The sequence below is a fragment of the Hyla sarda genome, unplaced genomic scaffold (genome assembly GCF_029499605.1).
Source record: "Hyla sarda isolate aHylSar1 unplaced genomic scaffold, aHylSar1.hap1 scaffold_142, whole genome shotgun sequence".
NCBI classification, from domain to species: Eukaryota; Metazoa; Chordata; class Amphibia; order Anura; family Hylidae; genus Hyla; species Hyla sarda.
The window spans coordinates 476255-502089 of record NW_026608050.1 but is presented as its reverse complement, the minus strand read 5'-3'; the positions used below and the strand labels follow the sequence as shown (position 1 = coordinate 502089).

General features: G+C 46.3%; 11 non-coding genes and 1 pseudogene across 11 annotated transcripts; all 12 read right to left on the bottom strand.

Moving 5' to 3' along the window:
* Positions 1–144: 144 nt before the first annotated feature.
* On the bottom strand, positions 145–277 carry LOC130307269 (U2 spliceosomal RNA; annotated as a pseudogene).
* A 2083-nt stretch (positions 278–2360) lies between these two features.
* On the bottom strand, positions 2361–2551 carry LOC130307206 (U2 spliceosomal RNA). The gene has a single exon (XR_008856416.1). It is a non-coding gene; the product is annotated as a U2 spliceosomal RNA (small nuclear RNA).
* Positions 2552–4636: 2085 nt separating this feature from the next.
* Positions 4637–4827, bottom strand: LOC130307205 (U2 spliceosomal RNA). Its single transcript, XR_008856415.1, has one exon. It is a non-coding gene; the product is annotated as a U2 spliceosomal RNA (small nuclear RNA).
* Positions 4828–6916: 2089 nt separating this feature from the next.
* LOC130307204 (U2 spliceosomal RNA) lies at positions 6917–7107 on the bottom strand. The gene has a single exon (XR_008856414.1). It is a non-coding gene; the product is annotated as a U2 spliceosomal RNA (small nuclear RNA).
* Positions 7108–9206: 2099 nt separating this feature from the next.
* On the bottom strand, positions 9207–9397 carry LOC130307203 (U2 spliceosomal RNA). Its single transcript, XR_008856413.1, has one exon. It is a non-coding gene; the product is annotated as a U2 spliceosomal RNA (small nuclear RNA).
* A 2071-nt stretch (positions 9398–11468) lies between these two features.
* Positions 11469–11659, bottom strand: LOC130307202 (U2 spliceosomal RNA). The gene has a single exon (XR_008856412.1). It is a non-coding gene; the product is annotated as a U2 spliceosomal RNA (small nuclear RNA).
* A 2088-nt stretch (positions 11660–13747) lies between these two features.
* LOC130307200 (U2 spliceosomal RNA) lies at positions 13748–13938 on the bottom strand. The gene has a single exon (XR_008856410.1). It is a non-coding gene; the product is annotated as a U2 spliceosomal RNA (small nuclear RNA).
* Positions 13939–16027: 2089 nt separating this feature from the next.
* Positions 16028–16218, bottom strand: LOC130307222 (U2 spliceosomal RNA). The gene has a single exon (XR_008856431.1). It is a non-coding gene; the product is annotated as a U2 spliceosomal RNA (small nuclear RNA).
* Positions 16219–18308: 2090 nt separating this feature from the next.
* LOC130307199 (U2 spliceosomal RNA) lies at positions 18309–18499 on the bottom strand. The gene has a single exon (XR_008856409.1). It is a non-coding gene; the product is annotated as a U2 spliceosomal RNA (small nuclear RNA).
* A 2084-nt stretch (positions 18500–20583) lies between these two features.
* LOC130307198 (U2 spliceosomal RNA) lies at positions 20584–20774 on the bottom strand. Its single transcript, XR_008856408.1, has one exon. It is a non-coding gene; the product is annotated as a U2 spliceosomal RNA (small nuclear RNA).
* Positions 20775–22846: 2072 nt separating this feature from the next.
* LOC130307197 (U2 spliceosomal RNA) lies at positions 22847–23037 on the bottom strand. Its single transcript, XR_008856407.1, has one exon. It is a non-coding gene; the product is annotated as a U2 spliceosomal RNA (small nuclear RNA).
* Positions 23038–25113: 2076 nt separating this feature from the next.
* LOC130307196 (U2 spliceosomal RNA) lies at positions 25114–25304 on the bottom strand. Its single transcript, XR_008856406.1, has one exon. It is a non-coding gene; the product is annotated as a U2 spliceosomal RNA (small nuclear RNA).
* Positions 25305–25835: the final 531 nt, after the last annotated feature.

The following is a 25835-nucleotide window of genomic DNA, read 5'->3' as shown; positions in this document are numbered from 1 at the left end:
ACTCTCACGGTGTTTTTGATCCTTGCGTATGCCGGCACAGAACCTGGATCCGGATCATCATCCATGGTTCTAACCTCTCTCCACCCGAAGGTCTTGAGAGGCGATCGCTACTCGTTACCCTGGGACTAGGCCCTCTCCCCAATAGCAACAAGTGGGTGAAGCCCAGGCAATAAACCTGGGCGATCCCACAAGGCCGAGGAGAGGGGTACCCGAGTACCTTCTGACCAGATCTCCTGTATTACTACACTTGATCTTAGCCAAAAGGCCGAGAAGCGATAACCGTGAAAGGGGCGGGCCCAACAAGGTCCCCTTCATGGGCACTATCACTGCTTGCTGTCAGGGAGGCTGCCAGACAATTTTCCATGCACACTCTGGGCTGGGGGGCAGTCAACCACCAGTACACACAGCAGAACCTAAACCCATACCATTATTGCTAAGCAGCAAGACAGGGGCCCATTGCACTCCCACGGGGCCTTTTTAAATGCAATCCATAACCCGGATTTGCCAGGAACCCTTCTTACTCCTCCTACTTGCATGTGCACTGGGCTTAGGATCTGCATAGGAAACACACACACAAGCACACACCTACCTTTGTTGCCTGCAGATGCCTCCTTGGCTGTCCCCAAACGGTATCAAACCAACACCCACGGGAAGCTGTAAGCATAGAGGACATGCCTGCACCCCATTGGACTTACCTGTGTGGGTTAAATCCGGGTTATTTGACAACCTATGGCGGTGATGGTTCTGCTCAGGCAGAGCAGTGCTGATGCTCCTCATAAAGCTGTCGCTGCTGTGAAGGTTCTAGGTGACATCACAAATCCCTATGGTTACATACACAACAAAGCTGGGTTGTTGTTGTTTACACTCTGCAAGGCCTGTGGAAGTGAGTGACATCATAGCACTGTAGTTCTGAGGGTTCTAGATGGATGCAACAATCTCCTGTTGCTTCTATGAAGGCCATAATAGACGACATCACCAAACAGCTCCATAGTCACATACACAGCAAAGGAGAGATGTTGTTTACACCTAGTGATGTCAGTGGTATTGAGTGACATCACAGCACAGTGCTAAGGCTCCTGGGCCTGGACACAGCAGCGGCTGCAATATCTCAACGGAGAATACGTTTATATATATGTGTGTGTGTGCGCGTATATATATATATATATATATATATATATATATATATATATATTCTCCGCCGAAATCACTTTTAAACCCATTTCCACCTTTTTTTCCCTTCTCTTCCTCTTACTTTTTTTTCACGTTTTTTTACGTTTTTCTCCTTTTCGCCTCTTTTCTGGGCGTATTATTCTTCTTTTTCTTCTTTTTTTTCGTCTAATGCATACCCCATCAGTGCAGCAATGCTTATTCAATACCGCCAGCAGATGGAGACACTGGGGGATAATTTTCTAAGGATTTATACTGATTTTTCCTGTCTGAATTTGTCGCACAGAAAGTTGCAGGCCAAATATGTGTGACATTTCTGCGACTTTAGCTTCTAGAGCATTTTTACAACATTATACATAGGTGCTGAATACATAAAAAGCGACTGTTCAGCGACAGACAAGTCGCATCGGCTGAAAGTAGGCCAGAATGTCAGTCCATGTTGGAGCAGGTTTAGATACAGTCTAAAGTATAGATCTCAAAGTCTGTGCACAGAATTTAGCAAGGGCCTCGCACCTTCTGATGCATCAGGTAGGTGCACAATAGCATAGCCTAACCCTCTGTACTTTGGTCTATATTGATGCGGGACATAGACAGCCAGCTGATGACCAATCCATTAGTGCAATGGATGGCTGGAAGCATTTGTCTTTGCCTTTGCAATACCACAGAAGCAATGCATGGTCAATGTACAGCAATGACACACCTGTGTGAACAGCCAGGAGACCCCCCCCCCCCCCCCATGTTATGTTACATAGTTACATAGTTAGTACGGTCGAAAAAAGACATATGTCCATCAAGTTCAACCAGGGAATTAAGGGGTAGGGGTGTGGCGCGATATTGGGGAAGGGATGAGATTTTATATTTCTTCATAAGCATTAATCTTATTTTGTCAATTAGGAACATTCAGCACCCACCCGCTATCAAGGCAGCTGCCTATCATGTCATGCCCTACCTGCACAGGTGTGCTGGCTACTCAAATGATCCAATTAAGGAGGCCATTTAGTCAGCAGCAGCAGAAGTCCTGTGCCTGGACGCTCCAACAGCGGCCAGACACAAGCAGAAGCAGCAGAAGCAGCAGCAGCAGCACCACCTTTTGTTTTTTGGCTGCAGCAGCAAGGCCCACAGGGCTGGCTAGCTGGCTAGCCAGCAAGCAGGTAGCAATGAAAGTAGGAATCTTTCTTTTTAACCCTGTAAGGGGGTGGTGCACTGTACCCGAAGATACTGCCATATCGGGTCAATGCATAGGGCGACGGAAGCAAGCTTCGAAATCGGCCCCCGTTCTCAAAAATCCATTTAATATATGGTCCCCAGATAGGGGACGTATCAGATATTAAACTGATAAGAACAGATACTACACTTGATCTTAGCCAAAAGGCCGAGAAGCGATAACCGTGAAAGGGGCGGGCCCAACAAGGTCCCCTTCATGGGCACTATCACTGCTTGCTGTCAGGGAGGCTGCCAGACAATTTTCCATGCACACTCTGGGCTGGGGGGCAGTCAACCACCAGTACACACAGCAGAACCTAAACCCATACCATTATTGCTAAGCAGCAAGACAGGGGCCCATTGCACTCCCACGGGGCCTTTTTAAATGCAATCCATAACCCGGATTTGCCAGGAACCCTTCTTACTCCTCCTACTTGCATGTGACACTGGGCTTAGGATCTGCATAGGAAACACACACACAAGCACACACCTACCTTTGTTGCCTGCAGATGCCTCCTTGGCTGTCCCCAAACGGTATCAAACCAACACCCACGGGAAGCTGTAAGCATAGAGGACATGCCTGCACCCCATTGGACTTACCTGTGTGGGTTAAATCCGGGTTATTTGACAACCTATGGCGGTGATGGTTCTGCTCAGGCAGAGCAGTGCTGATGCTCCTCATAAAGCTGTCGCTGCTGTGAAGGTTCTAGGTGACATCACAAATCCCTATGGTTACATACACAACAAAGCTGGGTTGTTGTTGTTTACACTCTGCAAGGCCTGTGGAAGTGAGTGACATCATAGCACTGTAGTTCTGAGGGTTCTAGATGGATGCAACAATCTCCTGTTGCTTCTATGAAGGCCATAATAGACGACATCACCAAACAGCTCCATAGTCACATACACAGCAAAGGAGAGATGTTGTTTACACCTAGTGATGTCAGTGGTATTGAGTGACATCACAGCACAGTGCTAAGGCTCCTGGGCCTGGACACAGCAGCGGCTGCAATATCTCAACGGAGAATACGTTTATATATATGTGTGTGTGTGCGCGTATATATATATATATATATATATATATATATATATATATATATATTTCTCCGCCGAAATCACTTTTAAACCCATTTCCACCTTTTTTTCCCTTCTCTTCCTCTTACTTTTTTTTCACGTTTTTTTACGTTTTTCTCCTTTTCGCCTCTTTTCTGGGCGTATTATTCTTCTTTTTCTTCTTTTTTTTCGTCTAATGCATACCCCATCAGTGCAGCAATGCTTATTCAATACCGCCAGCAGATGGAGACACTGGGGGATAATTTTCTAAGGATTTATACTGATTTTTCCTGTCTGAATTTGTCGCACAGAAAGTTGCAGGCCAAATATGTGTGACATTTCTGCGACTTTAGCTTCTAGAGCATTTTTACAACATTATACATAGGTGCTGAATACATAAAAAGCGACTGTTCAGCGACAGACAAGTCGCATCGGCTGAAAGTAGGCCAGAATGTCAGTCCATGTTGGAGCAGGTTTAGATACAGTCTAAAGTATAGATCTCAAAGTCTGTGCACAGAATTTAGCAAGGGCCTCGCACCTTCTGATGCATCAGGTAGGTGCACAATAGCATAGCCTAACCCTCTGTACTTTGGTCTATATTGATGCGGGACATAGACAGCCAGCTGATGACCAATCCATTAGTGCAATGGATGGCTGGAAGCATTTGTCTTTGCCTTTGCAATACCACAGAAGCAATGCATGGTCAATGTACAGCAATGACACACCTGTGTGAACAGCCAGGAGACCCCCCCCCCCCCCCCCATGTTATGTTACATAGTTACATAGTTAGTACGGTCGAAAAAAGACATATGTCCATCAAGTTCAACCAGGGAATTAAGGGGTAGGGGTGTGGCGCGATATTGGGGAAGGGATGAGATTTTATATTTCTTCATAAGCATTAATCTTATTTTGTCAATTAGGAACATTCAGCACCCACCCGCTATCAAGGCAGCTGCCTATCATGTCATGCCCTACCTGCACAGGTGTGCTGGCTACTCAAATGATCCAATTAAGGAGGCCATTTAGTCAGCAGCAGCAGAAGTCCTGTGCCTGGACGCTCCAACAGCGGCCAGACACAAGCAGAAGCAGCAGAAGCAGCAGCAGCACCACCTTTTGTTTTTTGGCTGCAGCAGCAAGGCCCACAGGGCTGGCTAGCTGGCTAGCCAGCAAGCAGGTAGCAATGAAAGTAGGAATCTTTCTTTTTAACCCTGTAAGGGGGTGGTGCACTGTACCCGAAGATACTGCCATATCGGGTCAATGCATAGGGCGACGGAAGCAAGCTTCGAAATCGGCCCCCGTTCTCAAAAATCCATTTAATATATGGTCCCCAGATAGGGGACGTATCAGATATTAAACTGATAAGAACAGATACTACACTTGATCTTAGCCAAAAGGCCGAGAAGCGATAACCGTGAAAGGGGCGGGCCCAACAAGGTCCCCTTCATGGGCACTATCACTGCTTGCTGTCAGGGAGGCTGCCAGACAATTTTCCATGCACACTCTGGGCTGGGGGGCAGTCAACCACCAGTACACACAGCAGAACCTAAACCCATACCATTATTGCTAAGCAGCAAGACAGGGGCCCATTGCACTCCCACGGGGCCTTTTTAAATGCAATCCATAACCCGGATTTGCCAGGAACCCTTCTTACTCCTCCTACTTGCATGTGACACTGGGCTTAGGATCTGCATAGGAAACACACACACAAGCACACACCTACCTTTGTTGCCTGCAGATGCCTCCTTGGCTGTCCCCAAACGGTATCAAACCAACACCCACGGGAAGCTGTAAGCATAGAGGACATGCCTGCACCCCATTGGACTTACCTGTGTGGGTTAAATCCGGGTTATTTGACAACCTATGGCGGTGATGGTTCTGCTCAGGCAGAGCAGTGCTGATGCTCCTCATAAAGCTGTCGCTGCTGTGAAGGTTCTAGGTGACATCACAAATCCCTATGGTTACATACACAACAAAGCTGGGTTGTTGTTGTTTACACTCTGCAAGGCCTGTGGAAGTCAGTGACATCATAGCACTGTAGTTCTGAGGGTTCTAGATGGATGCAACAATCTCCTGTTGCTTCTATGAAGGCCATAATAGACGACATCACCAAACAGCTCCATAGTCACATACACAGCAAAGGAGAGATGTTGTTTACACCTAGTGATGTCAGTGGTATTGAGTGACATCACAGCACAGTGCTAAGGCTCCTGGGCCTGGACACAGCAGCGGCTGCAATATCTCAACGGAGAATACGTTTATATATATGTGTGTGTGTGCGCGTATATATATATATATATATATATATATATATATATATATATATTTCTCCGCCGAAATCACTTTTAAACCCATTTCCACCTTTTTTTCCCTTCTCTTCCTCTTACTTTTTTTTCACGTTTTTTTACGTTTTTCTCCTTTTCGCCTCTTTTCTGGGCGTATTATTCTTCTTTTTCTTCTTTTTTTTCGTCTAATGCATACCCCATCAGTGCAGCAATGCTTATTCAATACCGCCAGCAGATGGAGACACTGGGGGATAATTTTCTAAGGATTTATACTGATTTTTCCTGTCTGAATTTGTCGCACAGAAAGTTGCAGGCCAAATATGTGTGACATTTCTGCGACTTTAGCTTCTAGAGCATTTTTACAACATTATACATAGGTGCTGAATACATAAAAAGCGACTGTTCAGCGACAGACAAGTCGCATCGGCTGAAAGTAGGCCAGAATGTCAGTCCATGTTGGAGCAGGTTTAGATACAGTCTAAAGTATAGATCTCAAAGTCTGTGCACAGAATTTAGCAAGGGCCTCGCACCTTCTGATGCATCAGGTAGGTGCACAATAGCATAGCCTAACCCTCTGTACTTTGGTCTATATTGATGCGGGACATAGACAGCCAGCTGATGACCAATCCATTAGTGCAATGGATGGCTGGAAGCATTTGTCTTTGCCTTTGCAATACCACAGAAGCAATGCATGGTCAATGTACAGCAATGACACACCTGTGTGAACAGCCAGGAGACCCCCCCCCCCCCCCCCATGTTATGTTACATAGTTACATAGTTAGTACGGTCGAAAAAAGACATATGTCCATCAAGTTCAACCAGGGAATTAAGGGGTAGGGGTGTGGCGCGATATTGGGGAAGGGATGAGATTTTATATTTCTTCATAAGCATTAATCTTATTTTGTCAATTAGGAACATTCAGCACCCACCCGCTATCAAGGCAGCTGCCTATCATGTCATGCCCTACCTGCACAGGTGTGCTGGCTACTCAAATGATCCAATTAAGGAGGCCATTTAGTCAGCAGCAGCAGAAGTCCTGTGCCTGGACGCTCCAACAGCGGCCAGACACAAGCAGAAGCAGCAGAAGCAGCAGCAGCAGCACCACCTTTTGTTTTTTGGCTGCAGCAGCAGCAAGGCCCACAGGGCTGGCTAGCTGGCTAGCCAGCAAGCAGGTAGCAATGAAAGTAGGAATCTTTCTTTTTAACCCTGTAAGGGGGTGGTGCACTGTACCCGAAGATACTGCCATATCGGGTCAATGCATAGGGCGACGGAAGCAAGCTTCGAAATCGGCCCCCGTTCTCAAAAATCCATTTAATATATGGTCCCCAGATAGGGGACGTATCAGATATTAAACTGATAAGAACAGATACTACACTTGATCTTAGCCAAAAGGCCGAGAAGCGATAACCATGAAAGGGGCGGGCCCAACAAGGTCCCCTTCATGGGCACTATCACTGCTTGCTGTCAGGGAGGCTGCCAGACAATTTTCCATGCACACTCTGGGCTGGGGGGCAGTCAACCACCAGTACACACAGCAGAACCTAAACCCATACCATTATTGCTAAGCAGCAAGACAGGGGCCCATTGCACTCCCACGGGGCCTTTTTAAATGCAATCCATAACCCGGATTTGCCAGGAACCCTTCTTACTCCTCCTACTTGCATGTGACACTGGGCTTAGGATCTGCATAGGAAACACACACACAAGCACACACCTACCTTTGTTGCCTGCAGATGCCTCCTTGGCTGTCCCCAAACGGTATCAAACCAACACCCACGGGAAGCTGTAAGCATAGAGGACATGCCTGCACCCCATTGGACTTACCTGTGTGGGTTAAATCCGGGTTATTTGACAACCTATGGCGGTGATGGTTCTGCTCAGGCAGAGCAGTGCTGATGCTCCTCATAAAGCTGTCGCTGCTGTGAAGGTTCTAGGTGACATCACAAATCCCTATGGTTACATACACAACAAAGCTGGGTTGTTGTTGTTTACACTCTGCAAGGCCTGTGGAAGTGAGTGACATCATAGCACTGTAGTTCTGAGGGTTCTAGATGGATGCAACAATCTCCTGTTGCTTCTATGAAGGCCATAATAGACGACATCACCAAACAGCTCCATAGTCACATACACAGCAAAGGAGAGATGTTGTTTACACCTAGTGATGTCAGTGGTATTGAGTGACATCACAGCACAGTGCTAAGGCTCCTGGGCCTGGACACAGCAGCGGCTGCAATATCTCAACGGAGAATACGTTTATATATATGTGTGTGTGTGCGCGTATATATATATATATATATATATATATATATATATATATATATATATATATATTTCTCCGCCGAAATCACTTTTAAACCCATTTCCACCTTTTTTTCCCTTCTCTTCCTCTTACTTTTTTTTCACGTTTTTTTACGTTTTTCTCCTTTTCGCCTCTTTTCTGGGCGTATTATTCTTCTTTTTCTTCTTTTTTTTCGTCTAATGCATACCCCATCAGTGCAGCAATGCTTATTCAATACCGCCAGCAGATGGAGACACTGGGGGATAATTTTCTAAGGATTTATACTGATTTTTCCTGTCTGAATTTGTCGCACAGAAAGTTGCAGGCCAAATATGTGTGACATTTCTGCGACTTTAGCTTCTAGAGCATTTTTACAACATTATACATAGGTGCTGAATACATAAAAAGCGACTGTTCAGCGACAGACAAGTCGCATCGGCTGAAAGTAGGCCAGAATGTCAGTCCATGTTGGAGCAGGTTTAGATACAGTCTAAAGTATAGATCTCAAAGTCTGTGCACAGAATTTAGCAAGGGCCTCGCACCTTCTGATGCATCAGGTAGGTGCACAATAGCATAGCCTAACCCTCTGTACTTTGGTCTATATTGATGCGGGACATAGACAGCCAGCTGATGACCAATCCATTAGTGCAATGGATGGCTGGAAGCATTTGTCTTTGCCTTTGCAATACCACAGAAGCAATGCATGGTCAATGTACAGCAATGACACACCTGTGTGAACAGCCAGGAGACCCCCCCCCCCCCCCCCCCCATGTTATGTTACATAGTTACATAGTTAGTACGGTCGAAAAAAGACATATGTCCATCAAGTTCAACCAGGGAATTAAGGGGTAGGGGTGTGGCGCGATATTGGGGAAGGGATGAGATTTTATATTTCTTCATAAGCATTAATCTTATTTTGTCAATTAGGAACATTCAGCACCCACCCGCTATCAAGGCAGCTGCCTATCATGTCATGCCCTACCTGCACAGGTGTGCTGGCTACTCAAATGATCCAATTAAGGAGGCCATTTAGTCAGCAGCAGCAGAAGTCCTGTGCCTGGACGCTCCAACAGCGGCCAGACACAAGCAGAAGCAGCAGAAGCAGCAGCAGCAGCACCACCTTTTGTTTTTTGGCTGCAGCAGCAAGGCCCACAGGGCTGGCTAGCTGGCTAGCCAGCAAGCAGGTAGCAATGAAAGTAGGAATCTTTCTTTTTAACCCTGTAAGGGGGTGGTGCACTGTACCCGAAGATACTGCCATATCGGGTCAATGCATAGGGCGACGGAAGCAAGCTTCGAAATCGGCCCCCGTTCTCAAAAATCCATTTAATATATGGTCCCCAGATAGGGGACGTATCAGATATTAAACTGATAAGAACAGATACTACACTTGATCTTAGCCAAAAGGCCGAGAAGCGATAACCGTGAAAGGGGCGGGCCCAACAAGGTCCCCTTCATGGGCACTATCACTGCTTGCTGTCAGGGAGGCTGCCAGACAATTTTCCATGCACACTCTGGGCTGGGGGGCAGTCAACCACCAGTACACACAGCAGAACCTAAACCCATACCATTATTGCTAAGCAGCAAGACAGGGGCCCATTGCACTCCCACGGGGCCTTTTTAAATGCAATCCATAACCCGGATTTGCCAGGAACCCTTCTTACTCCTCCTACTTGCATGTGACACTGGGCTTAGGATCTGCATAGGAAACACACACACAAGCACACACCTACCTTTGTTGCCTGCAGATGCCTCCTTGGCTGTCCCCAAACGGTATCAAACCAACACCCACGGGAAGCTGTAAGCATAGAGGACATGCCTGCACCCCATTGGACTTACCTGTGTGGGTTAAATCCGGGTTATTTGACAACCTATGGCGGTGATGGTTCTGCTCAGGCAGAGCAGTGCTGATGCTCCTCATAAAGCTGTCGCTGCTGTGAAGGTTCTAGGTGACATCACAAATCCCTATGGTTACATACACAACAAAGCTGGGTTGTTGTTGTTTACACTCTGCAAGGCCTGTGGAAGTGAGTGACATCATAGCACTGTAGTTCTGAGGGTTCTAGATGGATGCAACAATCTCCTGTTGCTTCTATGAAGGCCATAATAGACGACATCACCAAACAGCTCCATAGTCACATACACAGCAAAGGAGAGATGTTGTTTACACCTAGTGATGTCAGTGGTATTGAGTGACATCACAGCACAGTGCTAAGGCTCCTGGGCCTGGACACAGCAGCGGCTGCAATATCTCAACGGAGAATACGTTTATATATATGTGTGTGTGTGCGCGTATATATATATATATATATATATATATATATATATTTCTCCGCCGAAATCACTTTTAAACCCATTTCCACCTTTTTTTCCCTTCTCTTCCTCTTACTTTTTTTTCACGTTTTTTTACGTTTTTCTCCTTTTCGCCTCTTTTCTGGGCGTATTATTCTTCTTTTTCTTCTTTTTTTTCGTCTAATGCATACCCCATCAGTGCAGCAATGCTTATTCAATACCGCCAGCAGATGGAGACACTGGGGGATAATTTTCTAAGGATTTATACTGATTTTTCCTGTCTGAATTTGTCGCACAGAAAGTTGCAGGCCAAATATGTGTGACATTTCTGCGACTTTAGCTTCTAGAGCATTTTTACAACATTATACATAGGTGCTGAATACATAAAAAGCGACTGTTCAGCGACAGACAAGTCGCATCGGCTGAAAGTAGGCCAGAATGTCAGTCCATGTTGGAGCAGGTTTAGATACAGTCTAAAGTATAGATCTCAAAGTCTGTGCACAGAATTTAGCAAGGGCCTCGCACCTTCTGATGCATCAGGTAGGTGCACAATAGCATAGCCTAACCCTCTGTACTTTGGTCTATATTGATGCGGGACATAGACAGCCAGCTGATGACCAATCCATTAGTGCAATGGATGGCTGGAAGCATTTGTCTTTGCCTTTGCAATACCACAGAAGCAATGCATGGTCAATGTACAGCAATGACACACCTGTGTGAACAGCCAGGAGACCCCCCCCCCATGTTATGTTACATAGTTACATAGTTAGTACGGTCGAAAAAAGACATATGTCCATCAAGTTCAACCAGGGAATTAAGGGGTAGGGGTGTGGCGCGATATTGGGGAAGGGATGAGATTTTATATTTCTTCATAAGCATTAATCTTATTTTGTCAATTAGGAACATTCAGCACCCACCCGCTATCAAGGCAGCTGCCTATCATGTCATGCCCTACCTGCACAGGTGTGCTGGCTACTCAAATGATCCAATTAAGGAGGCCATTTAGTCAGCAGCAGCAGAAGTCCTGTGCCTGGACGCTCCAACAGCGGCCAGACACAAGCAGAAGCAGCAGAAGCAGCAGCAGCAGCACCACCTTTTGTTTTTTGGCTGCAGCAGCAAGGCCCACAGGGCTGGCTAGCTGGCTAGCCAGCAAGCAGGTAGCAATGAAAGTAGGAATCTTTCTTTTTAACCCTGTAAGGGGGTGGTGCACTGTACCCGAAGATACTGCCATATCGGGTCAATGCATAGGGCGACGGAAGCAAGCTTCGAAATCGGCCCCCGTTCTCAAAAATCCATTTAATATATGGTCCCCAGATAGGGGACGTATCAGATATTAAACTGATAAGAACAGATACTACACTTGATCTTAGCCAAAAGGCCGAGAAGCGATAACCGTGAAAGGGGCGGGCCCAACAAGGTCCCCTTCATGGGCACTATCACTGCTTGCTGTCAGGGAGGCTGCCAGACAATTTTCCATGCACACTCTGGGCTGGGGGGCAGTCAACCACCAGTACACACAGCAGAACCTAAACCCATACCATTATTGCTAAGCAGCAAGACAGGGGCCCATTGCACTCCCACGGGGCCTTTTTAAATGCAATCCATAACCCGGATTTGCCAGGAACCCTTCTTACTCCTCCTACTTGCATGTGACACTGGGCTTAGGATCTGCATAGGAAACACACACACAAGCACACACCTACCTTTGTTGCCTGCAGATGCCTCCTTGGCTGTCCCCAAACGGTATCAAACCAACACCCACGGGAAGCTGTAAGCATAGAGGACATGCCTGCACCCCATTGGACTTACCTGTGTGGGTTAAATCCGGGTTATTTGACAACCTATGGCGGTGATGGTTCTGCTCAGGCAGAGCAGTGCTGATGCTCCTCATAAAGCTGTCGCTGCTGTGAAGGTTCTAGGTGACATCACAAATCCCTATGGTTACATACACAACAAAGCTGGGTTGTTGTTGTTTACACTCTGCAAGGCCTGTGGAAGTGAGTGACATCATAGCACTGTAGTTCTGAGGGTTCTAGATGGATGCAACAATCTCCTGTTGCTTCTATGAAGGCCATAATAGACGACATCACCAAACAGCTCCATAGTCACATACACAGCAAAGGAGAGATGTTGTTTACACCTAGTGATGTCAGTGGTATTGAGTGACATCACAGCACAGTGCTAAGGCTCCTGGGCCTGGACACAGCAGCGGCTGCAATATCTCAACGGAGAATACGTTTATATATATGTGTGTGTGTGCGCGTATATATATATATATATATATATATATATATATATATATATATATATATTTCTCCGCCGAAATCACTTTTAAACCCATTTCCACTTTTTTTCCCTTCTCTTCCTCTTACTTTTTTTTCACGTTTTTTTACGTTTTTCTCCTTTTCGCCTCTTTTCTGGGCGTATTATTCTTCTTTTTCTTCTTTTTTTTCGTCTAATGCATACCCCATCAGTGCAGCAATGCTTATTCAATACCGCCAGCAGATGGAGACACTGGGGGATAATTTTCTAAGGATTTATACTGATTTTTCCTGTCTGAATTTGTCGCACAGAAAGTTGCAGGCCAAATATGTGTGACATTTCTGCGACTTTAGCTTCTAGAGCATTTTTACAACATTATACATAGGTGCTGAATACATAAAAAGCGACTGTTCAGCGACAGACAAGTCGCATCGGCTGAAAGTAGGCCAGAATGTCAGTCCATGTTGGAGCAGGTTTAGATACAGTCTAAAGTATAGATCTCAAAGTCTGTGCACAGAATTTAGCAAGGGCCTCGCACCTTCTGATGCATCAGGTAGGTGCACAATAGCATAGCCTAACCCTCTGTACTTTGGTCTATATTGATGCGGGACATAGACAGCCAGCTGATGACCAATCCATTAGTGCAATGGATGGCTGGAAGCATTTGTCTTTGCCTTTGCAATACCACAGAAGCAATGCATGGTCAATGTACAGCAATGACACACCTGTGTGAACAGCCAGGAGACCCCCCCCCCCTCCCCATGTTATGTTACATAGTTACATAGTTAGTACGGTCAAAAAAAGACATATGTCCATCAAGTTCAACCAGGGAATTAAGGGGTAGGGGTGTGGCGCGATATTGGGGAAGGGATGAGATTTTATATTTCTTCATAAGCATTAATCTTATTTTGTCAATTAGGAACATTCAGCACCCACCCGCTATCAAGGCAGCTGCCTATCATGTCATGCCCTACCTGCACAGGTGTGCTGGCTACTCAAATGATCCAATTAAGGAGGCCATTTAGTCAGCAGCAGCAGAAGTCCTGTGCCTGGACGCTCCAACAGCGGCCAGACACAAGCAGAAGCAGCAGAAGCAGCAGCAGCAGCACCACCTTTTGTTTTTTGGCTGCAGCAGCAAGGCCCACAGGGCTGGCTCTGGCTAGCCAGCAAGCAGGTAGCAATGAAAGTAGGAATCTTTCTTTTTAACCCTGTAAGGGGGTGGTGCACTGTACCCGAAGATACTGCCATATCGGGTCAATGCATAGGGCGACGGAAGCAAGCTTCGAAATCGGCCCCCGTTCTCAAAAATCCATTTAATATATGGTCCCCAGATAGGGGACGTATCAGATATTAAACTGATAAGAACAGATACTACACTTGATCTTAGCCAAAAGGCCGAGAAGCGATAACCGTGAAAGGGGCGGGCCCAACAAGGTCCCCTTCATGGGCACTATCACTGCTTGCTGTCAGGGAGGCTGCAGACAATTTTCCATGCACACTCTGGGCTGGGGGGCAGTCAACCACCAGTACACACAGCAGAACCTAAACCCATACCATTATTGCTAAGCAGCAAGACAGGGGCCCATTGCACTCCCACGGGGCCTTTTTAAATGCAATCCATAACCCGGATTTGCCAGGAACCCTTCTTACTCCTCCTACTTGCATGTGACACTGGGCTTAGGATCTGCATAGGAAACACACACACAAGCACACACCTACCTTTGTTGCCTGCAGATGCCTCCTTGGCTGTCCCCAAACGGTATCAAACCAACACCCACGGGAAGCTGTAAGCATAGAGGACATGCCTGCACCCCATTGGACTTACCTGTGTGGGTTAAATCCGGGTTATTTGACAACCTATGGCGGTGATGGTTCTGCTCAGGCAGAGCAGTGCTGATGCTCCTCATAACAGCTGTCGCTGCTGTGAAGGTTCTAGGTGACATCACAAATCCCTATGGTTACATACACAACAAAGCTGGGTTGTTGTTGTTTACACTCTGCAAGGCCTGTGGAAGTGAGTGACATCATAGCACTGTAGTTCTGAGGGTTCTAGATGGATGCAACAATCTCCTGTTGCTTCTATGAAGGCCATAATAGACGACATCACCAAACAGCTCCATAGTCACATACACAGCAAAGGAGAGATGTTGTTTACACCTAGTGATGTCAGTGGTATTGAGTGACATCACAGCACAGTGCTAAGGCTCCTGGGCCTGGACACAGCAGCGGCTGCAATATCTCAACGGAGAATACGTTTATATATATGTGTGTGTGTGCGCATATATATATATATATATATATATATATATATATATATATATATTTCTCCGCCGAAATCACTTTTAAACCCATTTCCACCTTTTTTTCCCTTCTCTTCCTCTTACTTTTTTTTCACGTTTTTTTACGTTTTTCTCCTTTTCGCCTCTTTTCTGGGCGTATTATTCTTCTTTTTCTTCTTTTTTTTCGTCTAATGCATACCCCATCAGTGCAGCAATGCTTATTCAATACCGCCAGCAGATGGAGACACTGGGGGATAATTTTCTAAGGATTTATACTGATTTTTCCTGTCTGAATTTGTCGCACAGAAAGTTGCAGGCCAAATATGTGTGACATTTCTGCGACTTTAGCTTCTAGAGCATTTTTACAACATTATACATAGGTGCTGAATACATAAAAAGCGACTGTTCAGCGACAGACAAGTCGCATCGGCTGAAAGTAGGCCAGAATGTCAGTCCATGTTGGAGCAGGTTTAGATACAGTCTAAAGTATAGATCTCAAAGTCTGTGCACAGAATTTAGCAAGGGCCTCGCACCTTCTGATGCATCAGGTAGGTGCACAATAGCATAGCCTAACCCTCTGTACTTTGGTCTATATTGATGCGGGACATAGACAGCCAGCTGATGACCAATCCATTAGTGCAATGGATGGCTGGAAGCATTTGTCTTTGCCTTTGCAATACCACAGAAGCAATGCATGGTCAATGTACAGCAATGACACACCTGTGTGAACAGCCAGGAGACCCCCCCCCCCCCCCCCCCCATGTTATGTTACATAGTTACATAGTTAGTACGGTCGAAAAAAGACATATGTCCATCAAGTTCAACCAGGGAATTAAGGGGTAGGGGTGTGGCGCGATATTGGGGAAGGGATGAGATTTTATATTTCTTCATAAGCATTAATCTTATTTTGTCAATTAGGAACATTCAGCACCCACCCGCTATCAAGGCAGCTGCCTATCATGTCATGCCCTACCTGCACAGGTGTGCTGGCTACTCAAATGATCCAATTAAGGAGGCCATTTAGTCAGCAGCAGCAGAAGTCCTGTGCCTGGACGCTCCAACAGCGGCCAGACACAAGCAGAAGCAGCAGAAGCAGCAGCAGCAGCACCACCTTTTGTTTTTTGGCTGCAGCAGCAAGGCCCACAGGGCTGGCTAGCTGGCTAGCCAGCAAGCAGGTAGCAATGAAAGTAGGAATCTTTCTTTTTAACCCTGTAAGGGGGTGGTGCACTGTACCCGAAGATACTGCCATATCGGGTCAATGCATAGGGCGACGGAAGCAAGCTTCGAAATCGGCCCCCGTTCTCAAAAATCCATTTAATATATGGTCCCCAGATAGGGGACGTATCAGATATTAAACTGATAAGAACAGATACTACACTTGATCTTAGCCAAAAGGCCGAGAAGCAATAACCGTGAAAGGGGCGGGCCCAACAAGGTCCCCTTCATGGGCACTATCACTGCTTGCTGTCAGGGAGGCTGCCAGACAATTTTCCATGCACACTCTGGGCTGGGGGGCAGTCAACCACCAGTACACACAGCAGAACCTAAACCCATACCATTATTGCTAAGCAGCAAGACAGGGGCCCATTGCACTCCCACGGGGCCTTTTTAAATGCAATCCATAACCCGGATTTGCCAGGAACCCTTCTTACTCCTCCTACTTGCATGTGACACTGGGCTTAGGATCTGCATAGGAAACACACACACAAGCACACACCTACCTTTGTTGCCTGCAGATGCCTCCTTGGCTGTCCCCAAACGGTATCAAACCAACACCCACGGGAAGCTGTAAGCATAGAGGACATGCCTGCACCCCATTGGACTTACCTGTGTGGGTTAAATCCGGGTTATTTGACAACCTATGGCGGTGATGGTTCTGCTCAGGCAGAGCAGTGCTGATGCTCCTCATAAAGCTGTCGCTGCTGTGAAGGTTCTAGGTGACATCACAAATCCCTATGGTTACATACACAACAAAGCTGGGTTGTTGTTGTTTACACTCTGCAAGGCCTGTGGAAGTGAGTGACATCATAGCACTGTAGTTCTGAGGGTTCTAGATGGATGCAACAATCTCCTGTTGCTTCTATGAAGGCCATAATAGACGACATCACCAAACAGCTCCATAGTCACATACACAGCAAAGGAGAGATGTTGTTTACACCTAGTGATGTCAGTGGTATTGAGTGACATCACAGCACAGTGCTAAGGCTCCTGGGCCTGGACACAGCAGCGGCTGCAATATCTCAACGGAGAATACGTTTATATATATGTGTGTGTGTGCGCGTATATATATATATATATATATATATATATATATATATATATATATTTCTCCGCCGAAATCACTTTTAAACCCATTTCCACCTTTTTTTCCCTTCTCTTCCTCTTACTTTTTTTTCACGTTTTTTTACGTTTTTCTCCTTTTCGCCTCTTTTCTGGGCGTATTATTCTTCTTTTTCTTCTTTTTTTTCGTCTAATGCATACCCCATCAGTGCAGCAATGCTTATTCAATACCGCCAGCAGATGGAGACACTGGGGGATAATTTTCTAAGGATTTATACTGATTTTTCCTGTCTGAATTTGTCGCACAGAAAGTTGCAGGCCAAATATGTGTGACATTTCTGCGACTTTAGCTTCTAGAGCATTTTTACAACATTATACATAGGTGCTGAATACATAAAAAGCGACTGTTCAGCGACAGACAAGTCGCATCGGCTGAAAGTAGGCCAGAATGTCAGTCCATGTTGGAGCAGGTTTAGATACAGTCTAAAGTATAGATCTCAAAGTCTGTGCACAGAATTTAGCAAGGGCCTCGCACCTTCTGATGCATCAGGTAGGTGCACAATAGCATAGCCTAACCCTCTGTACTTTGGTCTATATTGATGCGGGACATAGACAGCCAGCTGATGACCAATCCATTAGTGCAATGGATGGCTGGAAGCATTTGTCTTTGCCTTTGCAATACCACAGAAGCAATGCATGGTCAATGTACAGCAATGACACACCTGTGTGAACAGCCAGGAGACCCCCCCCCCCCCCCCCCCATGTTATGTTACATAGTTACATAGTTAGTACGGTCGAAAAAAGACATATGTCCATCAAGTTCAACCAGGGAATTAAGGGGTAGGGGTGTGGCGCGATATTGGGGAAGGGATGAGATTTTATATTTCTTCATAAGCATTAATCTTATTTTGTCAATTAGGAACATTCAGCACCCACCCGCTATCAAGGCAGCTGCCTATCATGTCATGCCCTACCTGCACAGGTGTGCTGGCTACTCAAATGATCCAATTAAGGAGGCCATTTAGTCAGCAGCAGCAGAAGTCCTGTGCCTGGACGCTCCAACAGCGGCCAGACACAAGCAGAAGCAGCAGAAGCAGCAGCAGCAGCACCACCTTTTGTTTTTTGGCTGCAGCAGCAAGGCCCACAGGGCTGGCTAGCTGGCTAGCCAGCAAGCAGGTAGCAATGAAAGTAGGAATCTTTCTTTTTAACCCTGTAAGGGGGTGGTGCACTGTACCCGAAGATACTGCCATATCGGGTCAATGCATAGGGCGACGGAAGCAAGCTTCGAAATCGGCCCCCGTTCTCAAAAATCCATTTAATATATGGTCCCCAGATAGGGGACGTATCAGATATTAAACTGATAAGAACAGATACTACACTTGATCTTAGCCAAAAGGCCGAGAAGCGATAACCGTGAAAGGGGCGGGCCCAACAAGGTCCCCTTCATGGGCACTATCACTGCTTGCTGTCAGGGAGGCTGCCAGACAATTTTCCATGCACACTCTGGGCTGGGGGGCAGTCAACCACCAGTACACACAGCAGAACCTAAACCCATACCATTATTGCTAAGCAGCAAGACAGGGGCCCATTGCACTCCCACGGGGCCTTTTTAAATGCAATCCATAACCCGGATTTGCCAGGAACCCTTCTTACTCCTCCTACTTGCATGTGACACTGGGCTTAGGATCTGCATAGGAAACACACACACAAGCACACACCTACCTTTGTTGCCTGCAGATGCCTCCTTGGCTGTCCCCAAACGGTATCAAACCAACACCCACGGGAAGCTGTAAGCATAGAGGACATGCCTGCACCCCATTGGACTTACCTGTGTGGGTTAAATCCGGGTTATTTGACAACCTATGGCGGTGATGGTTCTGCTCAGGCAGAGCAGTGCTGATGCTCCTCATAAAGCTGTCGCTGCTGTGAAGGTTCTAGGTGACATCACAAATCCCTATGGTTACATACACAACAAAGCTGGGTTGTTGTTGTTTACACTCTGCAAGGCCTGTGGAAGTGAGTGACATCATAGCACTGTAGTTCTGAGGGTTCTAGATGGATGCAACAATCTCCTGTTGCTTCTATGAAGGCCATAATAGACGACATCACCAAACAGCTCCATAGTCACATACACAGCAAAGGAGAGATGTTGTTTACACCTAGTGATGTCAGTGGTATTGAGTGACATCACAGCACAGTGCTAAGGCTCCTGGGCCTGGACACAGCAGCGGCTGCAATATCTCAACGGAGAATACGTTTATATATATGTGTGTGTGTGCGCGTATATATATATATATATATATATATATATATATATATATATTTCTCCGCCGAAATCACTTTTAAACCCATTTCCACCTTTTTTTCCCTTCTCTTCCTCTTACTTTTTTTTCACGTTTTTTTATGTTTTTCTCCTTTTCGCCTCTTTTCTGGGCGTATTATTCTTCTTTTTCTTCTTTTTTTTCGTCTAATGCATACCCCATCAGTGCAGCAATGCTTATTCAATACCGCCAGCAGATGGAGACACTGGGGGATAATTTTCTAAGGATTTATACTGATTTTTCCTGTCTGAATTTGTCGCACAGAAAGTTGCAGGCCAAATATGTGTGACATTTCTGCGACTTTAGCTTCTAGAGCATTTTTACAACATTATACATAGGTGCTGAATACATAAAAAGCGACTGTTCAGCGACAGACAAGTCGCATCGGCTGAAAGTAGGCCAGAATGTCAGTCCATGTTGGAGCAGGTTTAGATACAGTCTAAAGTATAGATCTCAAAGTCTGTGCACAGAATTTAGCAAGGGCCTCGCACCTTCTGATGCATCAGGTAGGTGCACAATAGCATAGCCTAACCCTCTGTACTTTGGTCTATATTGATGCGGGACATAGACAGCCAGCTGATGACCAATCCATTAGTGCAATGGATGGCTGGAAGCATTTGTCTTTGCCTTTGCAATACCACAGAAGCAATGCATGGTCAATGTACAGCAATGACACACCTGTGTGAACAGCCAGGAGACCCCCCCCCCCCCCCCCATGTTATGTTACATAGTTACATAGTTAGTACGGTCGAAAAAAGACATATGTCCATCAAGTTCAACCAGGGAATTAAGGGGTAGGGGTGTGGCGCGATATTGGGGAAGGGATGAGATTTTATATTTCTTCATAAGCATTAATCTTATTTTGTCAATTAGGAACATTCAGCACCCACCCGCTATCAAGGCAGCTGCCTATCATGTCATGCCCTACCTGCACAGGTGTGCTGGCTACTCAAATGATCCAATTAAGGAGGCCATTTAGTCAGCAGCAGCAGAAGTCCTGTGCCTGGACGCTCCAACAGCGGCCAGACACAAGCAGAAGCAGCAGAAGCAGCAGCAGCAGCACCACCTTTTGTTTTTTGGCTGCAGCAGCAAGGCCCACAGGGCTGGCTAGCTGGCTAGCCAGCAAGCAGGTAGCAATGAAAGTAGGAATCTTTCTTTTTAACCCTGTAAGGGGGTGGTGCACTGTACCCGAAGATACTGCCATATCGGGTCAATGCATAGGGCGACGGAAGCAAGCTTCGAAATCGGCCCCCGTTCTCAAAAATCCATTTAATATATGGTCCCCAGATAGGGGACGTATCAGATATTAAACTGATAAGAACAGATACTACACTTGATCTTAGCCAAAAGGCCGAGAAGCGATAACCGTGAAAGGGGCGGGCCCAACAAGGTCCCCTTCATGGGCACTATCACTGCTTGCTGTCAGGGAGGCTGCCAGACAATTTTCCATGCACACTCTGGGCTGGGGGGCAGTCAACCACCAGTACACACAGCAGAACCTAAACCCATACCATTATTGCTAATCAGCAAGACAGGGGCCCATTGCACTCCCACGGGGCCTTTTTAAATGCAATCCATAACCCGGATTTGCCAGGAACCCTTCTTACTCCTCCTACTTGCATGTGACACTGGGCTTAGGATCTGCATAGGAAACACACACACAAGCACACACCTACCTTTGTTGCCTGCAGATGCCTCCTTGGCTGTCCCCAAACGGTATCAAACCAACACCCACGGGAAGCTGTAAGCATAGAGGACATGCCTGCACCCCATTGGACTTACCTGTGTGGGTTAAATCCGGGTTATTTGACAACCTATGGCGGTGATGGTTCTGCTCAGGCAGAGCAGTGCTGATGCTCCTCATAAAGCTGTCGCTGCTGTGAAGGTTCTAGGTGACATCACAAATCCCTATGGTTACATACACAACAAAGCTGGGTTGTTGTTGTTTACACTCTGCAAGGCCTGTGGAAGTGAGTGACATCATAGCACTGTAGTTCTGAGGGTTCTAGATGGATGCAACAATCTCCTGTTGCTTCTATGAAGGCCATAATAGACGACATCACCAAACAGCTCCATAGTCACATACACAGCAAAGGAGAGATGTTGTTTACACCTAGTGATGTCAGTGGTATTGAGTGACATCACAGCACAGTGCTAAGGCTCCTGGGCCTGGACACAGCAGCGGCTGCAATATCTCAACGGAGAATACGTTTATATATATGTGTGTGTGTGCGCGTATATATATATATATATATATATATATATTTCTCCGCCGAAATCACTTTTAAACCCATTTCCACCTTTTTTTCCCTTCTCTTCCTCTTACTTTTTTTTCACGTTTTTTTACGTTTTTCTCCTTTTCGCCTCTTTTCTGGGCGTATTATTCTTCTTTTTCTTCTTTTTTTTCGTCTAATGCATACCCCATCAGTGCAGCAATGCTTATTCAATACCGCCAGCAGATGGAGACACTGGGGGATAATTTTCTAAGGATTTATACTGATTTTTCCTGTCTGAATTTGTCGCACAGAAAGTTGCAGGCCAAATATGTGTGACATTTCTGCGACTTTAGCTTCTAGAGCATTTTTACAACATTATACATAGGTGCTGAATACATAAAAAGCGACTGTTCAGCGACAGACAAGTCGCATCGGCTGAAAGTAGGCCAGAATGTCAGTCCATGTTGGAGCAGGTTTAGATACAGTCTAAAGTATAGATCTCAAAGTCTGTGCACAGAATTTAGCAAGGGCCTCGCACCTTCTGATGCATCAGGTAGGTGCACAATAGCATAGCCTAACCCTCTGTACTTTGGTCTATATTGATGCGGGACATAGACAGCCAGCTGATGACCAATCCATTAGTGCAATGGATGGCTGGAAGCATTTGTCTTTGCCTTTGCAATACCACAGAAGCAATGCATGGTCAATGTACAGCAATGACACACCTGTGTGAACAGCCAGGAGACCCCCCCCCCCCCCCCCATGTTATGTTACATAGTTACATAGTTAGTACGGTCGAAAAAAGACATATGTCCATCAAGTTCAACCAGGGAATTAAGGGGTAGGGGTGTGGCGCGATATTGGGGAAGGGATGAGATTTTATATTTCTTCATAAGCATTAATCTTATTTTGTCAATTAGGAACATTCAGCACCCACCCGCTATCAAGGCAGCTGCCTATCATGTCATGCCCTACCTGCACAGGTGTGCTGGCTACTCAAATGATCCAATTAAGGAGGCCATTTAGTCAGCAGCAGCAGAAGTCCTGTGCCTGGACGCTCCAACAGCGGCCAGACACAAGCAGAAGCAGCAGAAGCAGCAGCAGCAGCACCACCTTTTGTTTTTTGGCTGCAGCAGCAAGGCCCACAGGGCTGGCTAGCTGGCTAGCCAGCAAGCAGGTAGCAATGAAAGTAGGAATCTTTCTTTTTAACCCTGTAAGGGGGTGGTGCACTGTACCCGAAGATACTGCCATATCGGGTCAATGCATAGGGCGACGGAAGCAAGCTTCGAAATCGGCCCCCGTTCTCAAAAATCCATTTAATATATGGTCCCCAGATAGGGGACGTATCAGATATTAAACTGATAAGAACAGATACTACACTTGATCTTAGCCAAAAGGCCGAGAAGCGATAACCGTGAAAGGGGCGGGCCCAACAAGGTCCCCTTCATGGGCACTATCACTGCTTGCTGTCAGGGAGGCTGCCAGACAATTTTCCATGCACACTCTGGGCTGGGGGGCAGTCAACCACCAGTACACACAGCAGAACCTAAACCCATACCATTATTGCTAAGCAGCAAGACAGGGGCCCATTGCACTCCCACGGGGCCTTTTTAAATGCAATCCATAACCCGGATTTGCCAGGAACCCTTCTTACTCCTCCTACTTGCATGTGACACTGGGCTTAGGATCTGCATAGGAAACACACACACAAGCACACACCTACCTTTGTTGCCTGCAGATGCCTCCTTGGCTGTCCCCAAACGGTATCAAACCAACACCCACGGGAAGCTGTAAGCATAGAGGACATGCCTGCACCCCATTGGACTTACCTGTGTGGGTTAAATCCGGGTTATTTGACAACCTATGGCGGTGATGGTTCTGCTCAGGCAGAGCAGTGCTGATGCTCCTCATAAAGCTGTCGCTGCTGTGAAGGTTCTAGGTGACATCACAAATCCCTATGGTTACATACACAACAAAGCTGGGTTGTTGTTGTTTACACTCTGCAAGGCCTGTGGAAGTGAGTGACATCATAGCACTGTAGTTCTGAGGGTTCTAGATGGATGCAACAATCTCCTGTTGCTTCTATGAAGGCCATAATAGACGACATCACCAAACAGCTCCATAGTCACATACACAGCAAAGGAGAGATGTTGTTTACACCTAGTGATGTCAGTGGTATTGAGTGACATCACAGCACAGTGCTAAGGCTCCTGGGCCTGGACACAGCAGCGGCTGCAATATCTCAACGGAGAATACGTTTATATATATGTGTGTGTGTGCGCGTATATATATATATATATATATATATATATATATTTCTCCGCCGAAATCACTTTTAAACCCATTTCCACCTTTTTTTCCCTTCTCTTCCTCTTACTTTTTTTTCACGTTTTTTTACGTTTTTCTCCTTTTCGCCTCTTTTCTGGGCGTATTATTCTTCTTTTTCTACTTTTTTTTCGTCTAATGCATACCCCATCAGTGCAGCAATGCTTATTCAATACCGCCAGCAGATGGAGACACTGGGGGATAATTTTCTAAGGATTTATACTGATTTTTCCTGTCTGAATTTGTCGCACAGAAAGTTGCAGGCCAAATATGTGTGACATTTCTGCGACTTTAGCTTCTAGAGCATTTTTACAACATTATACATAGGTGCTGAATACATAAAAAGCGACTGTTCAGCGACAGACAAGTCGCATCGGCTGAAAGTAGGCCAGAATGTCAGTCCATGTTGGAGCAGGTTTAGATACAGTCTAAAGTATAGATCTCAAAGTCTGTGCACAGAATTTAGCAAGGGCCTCGCACCTTCTGATGCATCAGGTAGGTGCACAATAGCATAGCCTAACCCTCTGTACTTTGGTCTATATTGATGCGGGACATAGACAGCCAGCTGATGACCAATCCATTAGTGCAATGGATGGCTGGAAGCATTTGTCTTTGCCTTTGCAATACCACAGAAGCAATGCATGGTCAATGTACAGCAATGACACACCTGTGTGAACAGCCAGGAGACCCCCCCCCCCCCCCCCATGTTATGTTACATAGTTACATAGTTAGTACGGTCGAAAAAAGACATATGTCCATCAAGTTCAACCAGGGAATTAAGGGGTAGGGGTGTGGCGCGATATTGGGGAAGGGATGAGATTTTATATTTCTTCATAAGCATTAATCTTATTTTGTCAATTAGGAACATTCAGCACCCACCCGCTATCAAGGCAGCTGCCTATCATGTCATGCCCTACCTGCACAGGTGTGCTGGCTACTCAAATGATCCAATTAAGGAGGCCATTTAGTCAGCAGCAGCAGAAGTCCTGTGCCTGGACGCTCCAACAGCGGCCAGACACAAGCAGAAGCAGCAGAAGCAGCAGCAGCAGCACCACCTTTTGTTTTTTGGCTGCAGCAGCAAGGCCCACAGGGCTGGCTAGCTGGCTAGCCAGCAAGCAGGTAGCAATGAAAGTAGGAATCTTTCTTTTTAACCCTGTAAGGGGGTGGTGCACTGTACCCGAAGATACTGCCATATCGGGTCAATGCATAGGGCGACGGAAGCAAGCTTCGAAATCGGCCCCCGTTCTCAAAAATCCATTTAATATATGGTCCCCAGATAGGGGACGTATCAGATATTAAACTGATAAGAACAGATACTACACTTGATCTTAGCCAAAAGGCCGAGAAGCGATAACCGTGAAAGGGGCGGGCCCAACAAGGTCCCCTTCATGGGCACTATCACTGCTTGCTGTCAGGGAGGCTGCCAGACAATTTTCCATGCACACTCTGGGCTGGGGGGCAGTCAACCACCAGTACACACAGCAGAACCTAAACCCATACCATTATTGCTAAGCAGCAAGACAGGGGCCCATTGCACTCCCACGGGGCCTTTTTAAATGCAATCCATAACCCGGATTTGCCAGGAACCCTTCTTACTCCTCCTACTTGCATGTGACACTGGGCTTAGGATCTGCATAGGAAACACACACACAAGCACACACCTACCTTTGTTGCCTGCAGATGCCTCCTTGGCTGTCCCCAAACGGTATCAAACCAACACCCACGGGAAGCTGTAAGCATAGAGGACATGCCTGCACCCCATTGGACTTACCTGTGTGGGTTAAATCCGGGTTATTTGACAACCTATGGCGGTGATGGTTCTGCTCAGGCAGAGCAGTGCTGATGCTCCTCATAAAGCTGTCGCTGCTGTGAAGGTTCTAGGT